The sequence below is a fragment of the Nesoenas mayeri genome (genome assembly GCF_963082525.1).
Source record: "Nesoenas mayeri genome assembly, chromosome: 2".
Taxonomy (NCBI): domain Eukaryota; kingdom Metazoa; phylum Chordata; class Aves; order Columbiformes; family Columbidae; genus Nesoenas; species Nesoenas mayeri.
The window spans coordinates 141680446-141695903 of record NC_137543.1 but is presented as its reverse complement, the minus strand read 5'-3'; positions in this window follow the sequence as shown (position 1 = coordinate 141695903).

Sequence of the window (15458 nt, the reverse complement as noted above, 5' to 3'; positions counted from 1 at the left end):
AACAACAGTATTGCCTACAAAACATACAAGTATTTCTTTTCTTATGTTGGTGGATCTTGGCAGGAGGATTACCTGTGACATGGGGCAGCATATGAGAGTTGCTGGGTTCTGAGTTTTAAAACATCGACACCCTGACATCCTTTCCTGGTGCTCCAGGGTCCTTTAGGGATGCTCTGGCTTTCATTCTGTCACCGCCACATCCAAATCGTGGCTCTCTGCTGCTGAAGGTGGCTCTGAAGAACGGGGCAGGAAAGCAGCTGCAGCTTTTTCTATGTTTCAACCTCAAAACCCATGTCCCCCATTAAAGTAAAGCGGAAATACTAAAGCAGGCAATATATCACGTGTTTTTAATAAGGCACATGAGATTTGAGGTTTAAATATGGGAAATCCCTTTTATAAGCGATGTCTGGCAACACCAGTTACTTTAAGAAAAATGTGGATGATCTGGAAGGGGTCCAAAGGAGGGCAGTAAGAATGATTAGCTGTCTAGAAAGACTGACAGCTGAAAAAAAGAGAAGACTGAGGAGAGAGACAGCAATAAGCTTCAAATATGTAAAAAGCTGCTGCTGCAAAGAGGAAGGAAGTAATCTGTTCACCATGTTCATGTTGGATAGGACAAAAAATAAGAGGCTTATATGTCACCAAGGGAGTTTCAGGTGAGATGTCAGAAGATGTTTCTGAGCAGGCAGGACAGTGAAGCACTGAAATCAGATTGTGTGGGGAGTGAGTTGGGACTTGTGGTCCTGATCACCAGGGGTGACTGCGAAGGGGCTGCAGGGACTGAGCGGAGCCTGTGGCAGCAGAACGGTGACAGCAGCCTCGCAGAGGCCTTCCCAGAGCTGTTCGTGAGTCTGTCAGCAGCAGAAAGAGGTAATCAGCCTTGTGGCCATTTTGAAGTATTGTCTTCAAAAATTCATTAGCTCTTCAAGCAACAGGAAAGGTCCCACAGCATGTCTTGTAAAGTGTGAAACTTACCTTTGTCGCTCAATGTTGCTTTCTTTGAAACATCGTTGGTTAGGGAATAGTCTGCACAAAATAAATTACTAAAGTCAGAGTTAAAGACCAAATTTTGGCTTTTATTGTCTACCTTTCTTTACAGGTAGGCATCATGTGCCACAGCAGGGAGTGCAGTACTGTGCCTTTCAACATGGTAAAGAACAGAGGGAGGTTTTTTTTTTTTATTGCAGTATTGAAGATTAGATTTTTCTTCAGGTAGTGCCTTGTCCCTGAATCCTTTGTCATGCATCTGCACAAGAACAAGAAGTTTCATGTTGAATGGATAGATGTGATAACTAACATTGACACTACACCAAACATAAATATATACATATATATACTTACATTTATAAATATCACATATATATAGTTATTATCCTTCTGCAGTATTAATGACTCTCATTTTCTTTAGAGGACAATTTGGTCCACCCAGTTACCAGAGATATTTAAAATCAGGCAGGTAAATTTTCTTTAGTCTTTGAAGGATTAGAAATTCCATTTGCATTAAAAACCTTGTGACTCCATACGGAGGTTCTAGCCCAGTTTAACAAGAGTTCCAATCTCTACAATTGGAAACCACCAGACTATAAGAGTAAAATACATTAATCAAGGAAGAATGGTCATGACTTCGGTTATCATTTTAATTATACTGCATGATGAAACTGCTATATTAAATCACTAATGACTAAGCCTTACAGTACAAGCTATGGTATGATTTTTTCTTTAACATATTGATTTTATCTTAAGACTTGATTTTTTTCTGACATGGATAATGTTTCTGCATTGACATCTTCATAGTGAAAATTAGTTAAGGCTGGGCAATCAGAGATGAGATTCTGAATTCCTTTGTATTTTATTTTATTCCCTTTTTAATATTTAAAGATACCATGAGCAATTCCTTAAATTTCTCACTCTTTCACTTCTTTGTTTCCTTTTGAAGCAATGCACATTTTTCCAGAACCTAATATAGAAGAAACTGTTCATGAAAGATTATTTTTATGGTTTTCCATTTTCTGTATTCAGCCATATAAAGGTGATATCATTACCCTGTGGGGATTGTGGTTTTTGTTTGCAGTGGCACCCCAGAGACAGTATAAGGATGCATTTACATAGCCATTGCCCTTAGAAATGTCATATTATCAAGTTTAACTTACTGAGCAATAAATTCTTACCAGCTTTCAAATCCAAAAGGAGTAGCATGGGAATTACTCTTTATATTACATCTTTAAACAAGCATTTCTTATACTTTCTAGGTAACAGAAAAATTACAGTGAAGTAGGGAGGAAGGAAAGGGGAAAGAACAATAATCTGACTTATGGTGGGAAAATTTGAAAAGGTCATTTCTTTCTTCTGGCCCGCTAGCCTGGGGCACGTTTTTTCTGTTTCACTTCTAGTAGTACTTTTGAGATAAGGCAAAGACTCATCCACCTTCACAATGCAGTTTTGTTTCTGCCTGAAAATAGGACCGAACCCAAAACTTCTGAATAGGAACAAGTACTGTGGGAAGATGCTTTCAGCCAAGTTTCTGGACTTCCTCCTTCCATTCACTTTTCTTAAACCAGATTCTTCTTCTGACACCAGCTGCCTGAGGCAAAGGTACATTTCTGGATCAGTTTCCTCACCCTGTTCTCAACAACTAGTTCACCTTTGACTCACACTTGTGTTTACCTCAATAAGAGGTTCTATGCACAGCCCAAATGAAATTGCTATTTTAGCTTTGATTGTTCACGCACATAATCTGTCATTTAGTCAGCCTCTCTCTCCTTCTGCTTAGCATGACCTAGGAATGGAAGAAGTATTGCTTTTGATGGTATATGTGAACCCCAAATTTAAAGTTATAAGTATGGTCCTGTCTCTGCCCGGTTCTGGAGTCATTACATTCAAAATTTTAAATAATCATAAGCATAGAAATTTTCCAATATACTCTGCTGTTAAACTATGCTTCCTACATCCTATTCATCCCTCATATGTAAATACTTGTAACTACAAGCTGCAGATTCCAATTGCAGCAAAAGGCAAATCTGCAGCTTGGCCAGTGGGTGGCAAACATGTTTAACTGGAAATCTGATCTGCCCCTGCTATGCAACCCCTGGTCTAGAATATTTTCAATATTGCTTTCAGCATGTCGCTCCCATCAGAGGTGCCTGTACTGTTCAGAAAGGCAGGTCCAATCCACTCATTCATGGTCCTGGTCCAAGACCCCACTTCTTCCACTCTCAGTAGAGGCCCCAAGATCAATACAGTCCATCATCATGACCAGTGTACTGGCTCCAGGTGCATGATGCCATATATATCCCTAAGAGGAAGCTTTAAAATACCCACAGCAGTGAAAACCGATTAAACCTCTGAGATAAAGGCATGCCAGAATCCCACACATGAACCAGCTGCTATAAAACAGGTGAAGGATGTCCCCAGTGCCCCTCCTCCCCACCCTACCTGCCTGGGAGCTGGTGGAGGCTGAAACCAGCTCCTTCACTCCATCTCCAGACAGATGCCACTGTGACACAGTCGATGTGGGAGGGGAAGTGGCAAATAATCGCATTGGCAGGATTTTTGCAGTTTGACAATTGTATTAGGTATCTTCCCACTCTTTATAAATATTTCTCCTTGCTTCTTTCCTCTTGATCTGTATATGGAAGCAGCAAAAGCTAAGGGACTCTCTTCCCATGGAATAAAAATACAGGATGTACAGAAGTTTAGAAGTTTCCAGAAACTTGGGCAGGAGGAAGTAAATACAACTTTTCCGTTATTCAAAAGAGTCAGATATGTAGCATTTTTCCTTTCTTAATGTTCTGATACATTAAAAAGTTAGTCATCTGCAAGACTGTTAGTGGTCTGTTCTAAAATAAAAATGGTTTAAGTGCTTAGTACGGTCCTTGGCCAATCACATCAGGTGACAGTGCACCACCACCATCTACTGATCAACTGGCTGTACTACCGACAGAGGCCTCACTCAGGCCGATTTGGATTTGCAGAGATTTTAATTCACACATTAAACTTCTTGTACTGAGCCAGAGTTTGTCACATGTTGCATATGCCTGAAAAAGATAGCAAAGACAGCTCAATGCAAGACTATAGAAGAATCATGAAACTGAAATATTTCAGGGAACATTCAGGGGTTTTGGATAATGCTGAGCTATTGCTGGAAAAAAACCTGCAGATACAAATTATTCAAACAGAATTTTGCTTTGACTTACAAATCATAGAATCCTTTAGATTGGAAAAGACCAATCAAGTTTAACATCATCAAGTCCAACCATTAACCCAGCACTGCCAAGTCCACCACTAAATCTTGTACCTAAGCACCATGTCTACACCTCTTTTAAACACCTCCAGGGATGGTCGCCCAACCTGGGCAGCCTGTTCCAGTGCTTTACAACCCTTTCTGGGAAGAAATGTTTCCTAATATCCAATCTAAATCTCCCCTGGCGCAACTTGGGGCCATTTCCTCTTGTCCTATCACTTGCTACTTGGGAGAAGAGACCAACACCCTCCATGCTACAACCTCCTTTCAGGTAGCTGTAGGCAGTGATAAGGTCTCCCCTCAGCCTCCTTTTCTCCAGGATAAACAGCCCCAGTTCCCTCAGCTGCTCCTCTTTAAGACTTGTGCTCTTTGGACCCTTCACCAGCCCTGTTGCTCTTTGGACACGCTCCAGCACCTCAATGTTGTTCTTGTAGTGAGGGGGCCAAAACTGAACACAGGATTCGAGGTGGGACCTCACCAGTGCCGACTACAGGGGGGAAAGCTGGTGGCAGTATGGTAGGCAACACTGATTAATGTCGCACTGAGAGGATTAAAACCTGATTTCTCACACTTTTACACTAAAGAAAATAATCAGAAATAGTGTATAAAGGCTCTTTGGCAACTTTTCCAAGGTATTCAGCTACCTACGGCCATTTAAAGAGCTCAGTAATGTAATGCATTACGTTGCATAGGACACACACTTGGTTCTTTGTGCTAAGCTCAGAGCACATTTGTTAGGAGGGACTAAGCTGGCCCTTGCTTCTCAATATGTTTTCTTGAATTTGACTATATAAATGAAAAAATATTTAATGTTAAGCCATTTTTGTGGTTATGAAAGCACTAAATTGCTGTCAAATTTCTTAGCTTAGAAAGGATTATTTTGGTTCATATTCTGTATAATATCAGTTGTTCTTTTTCTAACCTTTCAAGGTCTCTATTTGCTTAGACCAGCTATCCCTTTTAAGAGGATGCAAAGAATTTTTATCTGCATCAGCAGCATATGCGAAGTTTTCACTGGAAAGGTTACTGATATTGAAAGTGTGATGCCTCAGCTTATGCTATTCAGTCCTTCTAGTCTGATACTGCTGTAAACAAAATAGTTGTGAATGAGGAATAGTCTGGCAGAGTTGAAGTTGTGTAAAAGTGGGAGACTATTAACAAGAATTCTGCTGGGTAGTTTGTGCAGCATCCACACCTCTGCAAAGGGATCTGTCAGAAATACCCAGTTGGAGCACAGAATTTCACCTCTACTCCATTTTGGTATAAATGTCCATGCATTGTGTATGAAGACAAAGACGGGAGCACAGAGCCATCCTTTCCTTTTCAGGTCTGCTGCCTTTTGTTAAAGGGCTCCATATGGCTACCTCTTCAATCCACTTATCTCCATTTGTCTGTGTGGATGGAGTTGTGCCAATTTAACAGCAATAGACAATACGGTGTTATGCTCTGTACAAGTGTTACTTCTGTGTTTCACTTTGCTGTGTCTGTGCACTAGCTTAGATGATAGCTGTTTGAGGCCAGTCACCTTTGATTTACTGTCGAGAGTGCCATGCACACCTCTGTCACCACAGACACAATAAATAATGTGATAATAACAACTTACTCCCATTGAACAAGAACACAGACACATTAACTAGTGGGCTGTATTGTCTTTGACTGCAACCAAGGGAATTTACAGGTGTTCAGCTGGCCACGGGAGGGCTCTCATATTGTTCCCTAGGTTCAGTAAGGAACACAATGCGAACAAAGACCACATAATTCAGATCAGACAAATTCTCTCTCTTCCTAGATTACACTCATAACTTAGGAAAAACAAAGTTTTTTAAAGTTCTTAAACAAAGCCTTTCCATCAGGGTTAAGGCCCACTGGGACCATTAGATCATGTTACAGAATATGAATCCGTTGTTCCCAACATTTTTGTAGCCAGAACTCCCTGCAGCCACCTTCTCCGCTTTCCCAGTCTCTATACTTCATCTTCATCTGGTCCTTTCCACTTCTCCTTTCTCCCTTGTGCTCTCCCTTGGTTTAATGTCTCTTAACAGCAATAGCATGGAGGTCATGCTAATTATCCCAGCAGGATTTATTAGCCTGGACTCCAGTCACTGCCATGCTTTGCTTTCAATGTCATGATTCTGTTCTGAAGTACACCTTAGTGACTGGAAAGTAAGAGCATGAGCTGTAAGATTTTACTACTGTGCTTTTGGTTTGTCAAGATGTTTTGGCTGAATATGTAACATTTGCGTGCCTTTACACAGTACAGTCATTTTTAAAGAATGATACTAACTCCACAGACCCTAAGGTGAAGAAGGAACAAAAGCCTCTGCTAATACTTTTCATATGCATATAACATATGTATACAGGCCTGCCAGTGGCGGGCACATTTGTACATAAATACATGTATGTATTTATGTGTCTTAATATACCACACGTATTAACAATATATACATTAACATTGAAAAGGCCAGTATCCCACAGTGGCATTGCAAACACATAAACAAATGCTTTTCATGGAGGGGAAATACAAGAAAAACATGCTTGAACTGTACAGCTTCCATGTTGTTACCACTGGATTTCCATTTTCAATAGTTTGTGTGTCCATATGCATGTGCTTGCATACATAGTTAAGCCTAACACTGGAAGAGTTCCAGCTTCCTCCAGTCAACATTTCAGCAGTGTTTATGTAGGCTATGACAATCCCGAGTCCTTGTTTTAATGAGAATTGTGTGTCGAAACATTCCTAAGAACACTGTGCCTGGCAGTCAGAGGTACTGAAGTCCTTAAACCCAAAGCCAGCACATCGCAAAGCAAGGCTGGCATGTGCTAAGCCAGTCTTAAACAGAGGCAGACAAATTTAGAGTGCATTTTGACAGCATAGGTTTGGGGTATAGTCTGAGTCACTCCCAGGCTGAAATGTCCCCACAACCAGGCCAAGTACAGGGCTCCCACAGCACTTCTCACTTTCTGCGATTCTCTGATCCAGTTTTGGGCATGTTTACTTTCCTTGGGCCAAACCCACTCATTTTTTTTACTTCATTTTCTCAAGCTAGATAAACTCACAGCATCATAAGATACAAGTAATGAGTTCACATCTCGTTTTCTGGGTTTCCCCAGAAAAGTTACATTCATTGTGCTCTGGAAAGCACATCACAAAAGATGTCTTTTACTTAGCATGAAGTTTTTTGTTGAAAGCAGAAATAGCCTGCATCTCAGTTTTTGTGACACACTGATTCTGTGTGCTGTTTGATGGCCATACCACCCCTGTCAATGAGTGACCTCAATATATTTTCCCAGATCCTGTATCTCATATTGTTCTTTTGCAGTGTAGGGGGGGTATAAGAGAGGCTGAGTAGTCCTTGCATCCTTGAGCCTTGCACTATGGGAACAGCCTGGCTCCTATCTATGGGAATTATTCCATAATCCTATGCTCACCAGTCCGTAAGTTTCTTCTGCCTTGGGGAAAAAAGAAAATGAGCTTTTTAGATTTCTTATTATTGTCTACCCTGTTCTTCCCTGTTTTCCCTGTCTGGCCACAAACTGTCTTGCCTCCAGTAGTTTTTCTCTGTGTTGGATGCACGGGCTGATAATAACACTTTTTTTTTTAATTATTATTTTTTCCCCATTTACAGAAGGCATACTTTCAGCTGGAGGAATGTTCCTAGAGCAGCATGGGGTGTAGGAGTGCTCAGTGAGGGGTTGTGAATGTTCCTCAGGAAGCAGTAAAGGTTTGGTGTAAGGTTAAAATGTGTAATCCATAACTAGAGCAGGCAGATGGTGTGTCACCATGGTGGGAAACACCAACAGATCAGGCAGAGGCTGTGAGCAGAGCTACGAGGAAGGGCCTGGGAAAGCCAGAAATTTGCTGCCTTTCCTAGAAGCAGCTGATCTCTGCTTCAGCAACAGCAGCGCTTTGTTGCTCCCTGGAGTCTGCTCCGATAGGCAACTATGCACTTTGCCTTTCTCATAGCCAGGCCTGCTCCCATCAGTCTTCAAAGGGTTCAGAACGCCAGACACAAAAGCAATTTCACAATACTTCAACCCCCATCTCCTGAGGCTTGTGCCTCTTGAGAAGCCTCAATGTCTTCCTAAGTAATCATGAAACGAGCTTCTCCCAGCCAGTTATATTTATGATGAATTACAGTGACTGGTCTTATTCACTCATGAGACAAATGATACAGTCCTGCCCATCATTTCAGTATTTTGCATCTCAGTGTGTTTATCTTGCACACTTCTTAAGCTCTGTCTTTTCCAGATGATGAGTAATTCAGGCAAAACCACCTGCAGATTCTCCTTCTCTCATTCATGCTCCCCTCCCCTGGAAATCTGTGGCGGCATCTGTTTCAGACAGACAGTCCTCCAAAAGAATGGGAAGAGCTGGTTCTCAGATAGCAACTGAGACAATAACCGCTCCCATATCTTTTCAATGTAATTTAGCAGAAATTTCAGCAAATGTTCAACTCTGGTACATTTGTAATCAACACCACAGTTGTCAGGTTTAATTAGCAGTCAGTGATGGGTTTTATATTTGTTCTTCAGTCAATATGATTTACTGCATGTCAAGTAGAATGCAAACTTACAGTGAAAAGTATTGCAGTTCAAATGAACAGACTGTTCAGCCACATCTACATTCTCTGGACAAATACAGGGATAAAATGAAGAAGAGATAAGAGTGCAGACAGAGTTCTGCGCATTTCTAATAAGTATACAGGGAAATACAGGGGAAGATATGCAAAACCTGACCTGGAAAAGACCTGGTACAAGTGTATAAATGTTTGCCAGTATGGTATTTAACTTTGTGGCTGAATCTAAATTACATTAAATGTTTGGTCTCAGTGCTCTCAGAAAAGAAAAGCAGTGTACCACAAAAAAAGGAAGAGTATTTAAATACAATAATGAATTTCCTTTTAATTTTTTGTCTTCAAGTGAACTCCCTTCATTTTCAATTCTATCATTTATATTTAAAATGCACAGTGAAAGAGCTGTTGTCTCCTTTTCACTAAAGCAGGGACTAAGTTAATTCACTCCTAAACTTCTAATCTCTTCTTCCCTTAGCTGACAAAAATAGGTATATGGTTCACCAGTCCTTTGGTCACCTTCCTCCAACAGGTTTCTGACATGGCCTTCCTCCCTTCCCTGCAGATGCAGCTTTGACCCTCAGCTTGACGTGCTCTCTCATTTCCATTGCTGCCCCTGTGCTGTGCACAGAGAATGGGTGCGCTCAGGGTCCAACCTGAAAGCAGCAGGACCATGACTGTTTTTACTTCCATGGGTAAAGGCTGCAGGAAATGGCAAAATCCTAAGGGTGATGGGTTTGGCTTTTGGCTGTTTCAAACATAATGGGAGATAGCAGGACAAGGAAAACACACAAGTACACCAAGATGCTTTCTGAGACAATGAGTTCTGGAAATCATAAGACTCAGAATAACAGTAAGTAAACCATCAGAACCATTTATAAGCATAAATACACGGAGAAAACCAAGCAGTTTCCACATATTAACATTGTAGAATTTAATAGTTATATGTCACGTGAAACAGCTTGGTAGCAAACTCTATGAGCTTGAAGACCTTCATAATGAGCTTGAGTTTAGTGACAGAAGGAAAAAAAATAATGTTGCAATGTGCATCACGTTAATTGTGGTGGGAGGGACACAGTTTCACACCAGCTAATTCAAAGCTGGGCCCTGGGGAGCTAAGAAACTAGTTGCATTTGCTGGCACAGCTGTAGCTGTCTAAGAGATTACTGAGCCGTGATGGGATGTGTGTGGTGATCAGATGCAGCAGACCAGTCAGTTGAGAAAAGTTATATCAATAATTGCCTCGGTATTTTGGTTTTGACTAGGTAGATAAAATTAAAATATTGCAAAAATTATTTCCAGTAAGGACTGGTGGCATAATATGGTGAGATGAATACCTGAAATGTTTGAAAAGGCAAGCTTAGATAGAACCTGGAAAGTTATATTTTACAGAGGTTCCAGGATTGGAATATAATTCTATGTCTTTGTAAATTACCAACAACTGTGAATTATTTTTAAGCTGCTGTATAATTGCATTTGAAAACAACAACAATAACAACAAGAGGAAAAGGCAAAACACACACACAAAAGCCCAAAAATGAAACAAAAAACACAAACAAACAAACAAAACCCCCTGGGCTTTAACTTTGAAAATGGTGAGTGTACAGTTCTTATGAAGAATCAATGAATCAAACCGATGTAGCATTGTCTGAGTCAGCAGGTTTATTTGACACAAACCAACCATTCCTCAATTTAGATTAAAGAAGGAAAGAGGTTGAAGTAGGAAGGTGGGAGTGGATGGGGAGGGACTTGTCATTGAGATTGGGTAAAACTGATGAAGAAGACTGTGACAGTAAGCATGTTTAGGATGAAAAAAAAAGTTTAGAAAGATAAACTGGGATAAACGTGCGAAATAAAAGAGATGGGAAGAAAGAGAAAGACAAAAAAAGGAAAGTGCTCTTTAGAAGTATGCGTGAGAGGTAACAGTAAGCAGGTTTTAAAAGGGAAAGGAAAGGACAAGGTTTTTGAGGAAAAGGTTGTAATATCTAATCATAAAACTGATGCACTTAATATTAAAAGGTTGAAGTGAGAAAAAATTGAAGCAGAAAGATAAATGAGATTTTGGTAATGCGGGCAGTAGCTGAAACCATGAGAATAAGTGATGTGTCCTGGGTGAGAGGAGGTCTGAGAGCAGAGCTGACAGGCAGATGGGAGGAAGGGGAGCCACACAAAGACACAGTTGGCTGGAGAACTTATGTCAAATTCAGTTTTTAAAATCTTGCTAAGATTATGGCTTCTGAGAGCAACGTTTGCCAGTTTTGTATTGATTTATAAAGTGGTTTCTTTTTTTGTTCCTTTTTTTTTTTTTCCAAAAGACTAAAATCTGTACATAACTACTTCATGACAGCTGAAGGCCATTAAGCTAGACTCTTGCATTTTATTTTTGCTGATGCAACAGAACAGAAGGAACTGTCATCAGGAGGCCCAGGGAAGCACAGGCCCCCATGAGCTCCCTGGGCAGAACTGTGCCTGGCTGGGTGTTAGTATCTCCATCCGCTTCAGAAGAGCTGCACGGCTGCGGTGGCATGGGGACACAACCGAGAGCAACGCTGGGACCTTGTGGTGAGGAGCTCGCAGCTACACGGCTTAGAGCATATTTCACCAAGGTGATTGAATAGAGAGTAGAGGCTTTTAAATTTAGTCATTAAGAGCTTTAGGGAAGACAGTGGTTTTAGCAAGGTGTTACACTTTAAAAGTCTTCTGATTTGCTGGTATGCTTTTGCCATGGTTTAAGCCTGACATATTTTCAGTTGGATCATAAGAGGTTTGTGACAGTTAGACAATCATGTAAGTAGTGCCCAGCAGTGTTTAAATCAAGCCTTTTCCTTAGAAAGGTTAAAGTTCTCCTAGCTTGTATCCAAATGATAGAGTCATCCTTTCAGCTAAATGGAGCCATAAATAACAGAAAAGGGAAAATAAGGGATTTTTTTTTGAGCCAAATATCAACTTCCTCTTAATTATAGTTTCTGTTAATCTTGTAACAACTTTAAGTATGAATATTGTCGTATTTTCATATTTTATTCAGAATTTCATGTTGGTTTTCCTACTAAGTCCTTAGCTCTCAGAGTCAGGGGCTCATCTGGGACTCTCAGATATTTGTTGTTTGTTCTAAATTCAGCTTTCAGAAATGCAGGAAAAAGCTGGAAAACATAGCTACCTTAGAGATAGTCACAAAATGTGCTAAATAATTCTATTTGGGGATGAGAGGAGGTGAGATGCCTGTTTTTTAATTGGACATTTAGGATTAGTGATGCTGCAAATCTGAAATTAATGCAGTAAAGGGTAAGGAAAATAAGTCTTTAGGTGTGTGCACTTGGTGCATTATACGTGGTGCTGTGTTTTGGGGTGTGCAAAAACTGATTCGTAAGACCAGGACATGCTTAACTTCTCAGCATTAAGCAAGACTGGTATGTTTGTATGAGAACTGGAGTAAGAACTAGAAGAGGCTAAAAAGAGTCATAACTACAGTTCTGGTTTAGAGCATCTGTGGTCAAATACTGAGACCTTGATTTGTCTGTCAGTGTTCTAATTTTTTATTATCTTTATGTTTTTTCTTTTAGTTAAATGAAATCACTTCAGCCAAATGCTAGTGGGTTCTTGCTCATTTTTTGTTAGTAAGCTGCCCACAAGGCTCTATGACCTCTCTGGCCTGTCCTCTACTCTTATAAAATGTCCTAGTTTATAAAATAATGATTTGAATATATCCTCATGTGTGGATTTTAGCAACTCCCCATGTTTTACAGGGAGACTTCTAGAAGCTGCACGCATAAATATATTATGTCCTAACTCAGTTACTGCAAACTGAAGTGTCTGTGCCTGGCTTGCCAAGACATGTATTATCACTGGGAAATATCCAGGTACCAGGACTGGCATTTCTACATTACACTGGTAAAACATATTTATGCCAAAGATAGCATTATGTTTTGGTATCCACACTCAGCATGGCTACAACTAAAACAACAGTTGTGCTCCAACACTGCTGGATTTCCAGTGAGGATAGAAAGTTATTGTTGTCCTGGCCATAAAACTTCGCTTTTCTCTTTGAAAGATCTAGAAGTAAATAGCGTCTATAGTTTTTGTGTGAAATGTCAACTACTGCATAATCGGTAGCTGGCTCAGCTTACCAGGAACATTGCAAAATAATCTTCAGGGCTTTGTACTCTGACATTCACTTCTTTTTTGGATTTAGTTTTGTGTGATCTTCCATATGTAAAGTAACTTGTGCACTGCTAAACAAGGACTTTGCTAGAAATGATAAAAGTACTTCAAAGCCATTCTCAAATGCACAGACTGGTACTACCAACCAGAAAAGCTAGATAACAGCTTGCTATAGATACATCTTTATTACAAATATTTGCACCTCTTGGTTCACTGAATTCATTTGCTATATAGAAAACATTTAACTGTTAATCCATTATAGATTTGTCACTGGCTGTCTGAGCACTGTTTTCATAATTTACATTAGTGTATGTAAAAATCATACCGCAAGAAAAACTGTACTAGAAGTTGCTAGAGAGAATAGAGAAAAACTAATTAGTGTAAATTTTTGTTTAAGCATATTCAGCAGACCATTCAAAAGTGTCTCTGAAACTACTCGTCATAGAAAATTGAAAATTTTAACTGTAAGCCTAACCTCAAAGTAAGCCATATACTCTTCAAGGCACTCTTTGAACATAGCTATCTACTAATGATTGGTACAGAGAGGCTCATTAATAGCTAATCATTGTGTAAGTATATTAGTCTGCATTACTTGAATGGTCAGCTATTTGGAAATTTGTTTGTACAATTTAAAATGTAATTTACATTGTTTGTACAATTTTAAAACGTACAATGTGTAGCCTCAGTGTGGACTGGACAAATAGGAAATGTTGTACAAGGGAAAAATTTCCTTTCTCACCTTGGGTAGGAATAGGTCCAGCCATATGGCTCCCATTGCTCCTTGAGAGCTAGGGTTCATTACTTCTGAACAGAAATCATAGAACCACAGAAGGGTTGAGGTTAGAAGGCACCTCTGGAGGTCATCTGGTCCAGCCCCCCTGCTCAAGCAGGGCCACCTAGAGCCAGTTGCCCAGGACTGTGTCCAGATGGCTTTTGAATATCTCCAAGGATGGAGACTCTACAACCTCCCTGGGCAGCCTGTGCCAGTGCTTGGTCACCCTCACAGTGAAAAAGTGCTGCCTGATGTTCAGAGGGAACCTCCACTGTGTGCCCATGGCCTCTGGTCCTGTTTCTGGGCACCGCTGGAGTAAGCCTGGCTCCATCCTTTTTGCACTCGCCCCTCAGGTATTTATGTAAATTAATAAGATTGCCCTGAGCCTTCTCCGGGATGAACAATTCCAGCTCCCTCAGCCTTCCCTCATACAAGAGATGCTCCAGTCCCTTCACCATCTTCATGACCCTTTGTTGGACTCTCTCCAGTATGTCTGTGTCTCTCTTGCACTGGGGAGCCCAGAACTGGACACAGCACCACAGGTCCACAGCACAGCACCATACCTCATCAGTGCTGAGTAGAGGGGCAGAGTCACCTCCCTCAGCTTCCCAGCAACACTTTGTCACATGCAGCCCAGGGTACCATTAGCTGCCTTTGCAAGGGCACACTGCTGCCTCGTGTATGACCAGAGTTAGAGCTGAGCTCATACTAGAGCCTGACTTAGGTCATGTTATTGCATTAACATTATTTACTGACATCTTTCCTGTGGTGTTTACTCAGGCTGACATGAACTAGCGCATGTGTCACAGAGAGTGTTCATCCAGGAATCGATGGCATTACCAATATGTCAATGTTAGATACTTCAGTGAAGGAAGCGAGAAAAGATCATTTCAGGAGTAGCTATTTGGAGGAACAGCTCGGTTTCATGACATGAATGGGTGCATTTCTGAGAGTGCTGCCATATAATTAGATATATAAATACAGCTTTTTCAGGAAGGAGGCAAGCCCTGTGTGCCCCGTATAGTTTGTAAGTGTCTCTGGGCTGCAATAAAGAGGACTAATGTAGGGAGTGTATGGTGTTATATATAGTTTGTATTTCCAAAATCTCTGTAGCCTATTTTGGATCAGGTATCCACACCTCAGGTAGGTCAAAATATTTATGGGAACATGATGAAAAAATATGGTTTTCTTTTCATCCTCTGCCATGTTATTGTTAGATGGGATATTGTAATATCAATATCTAGATAGTAGCTTATGCACAATTTGAGAATAAGAAATTTGTGAATAACCACCTCTGGAAAAACTTTGATCTTTTCTTCACGTTCAACTGGCTTTTGTGAACTGGTAAATGTCTTATGATGACATCTCTTAGTCATGGAATCCAGGTAGGTGAGCTGTATTTCCCATGCTAAATAAAACCCAGAAGCTGTAAGACCACCACCCTGATGAAGCTGAATTCATAACTTTAAGGTAGCTTGCTCAAGTTAAGGAGCAAAACACAACATAAGAAGGCCAAAACTGTCTGTAATTCAAATGAATTGTGGTAGTTCCCAATGGCAGTCACATGAGGGAGGAAACTGCTGCAGTGAAAGCAACAACAAAAAGTTAACCTTTCGTATGCCTGTAGCTTGTAACCTTTCATATGCCTGTATGCAGCATGAATTAGGAAACATCCTTTGCTTGAACTGTAAATCCAATGCAAAATTGTTCAAGTGAG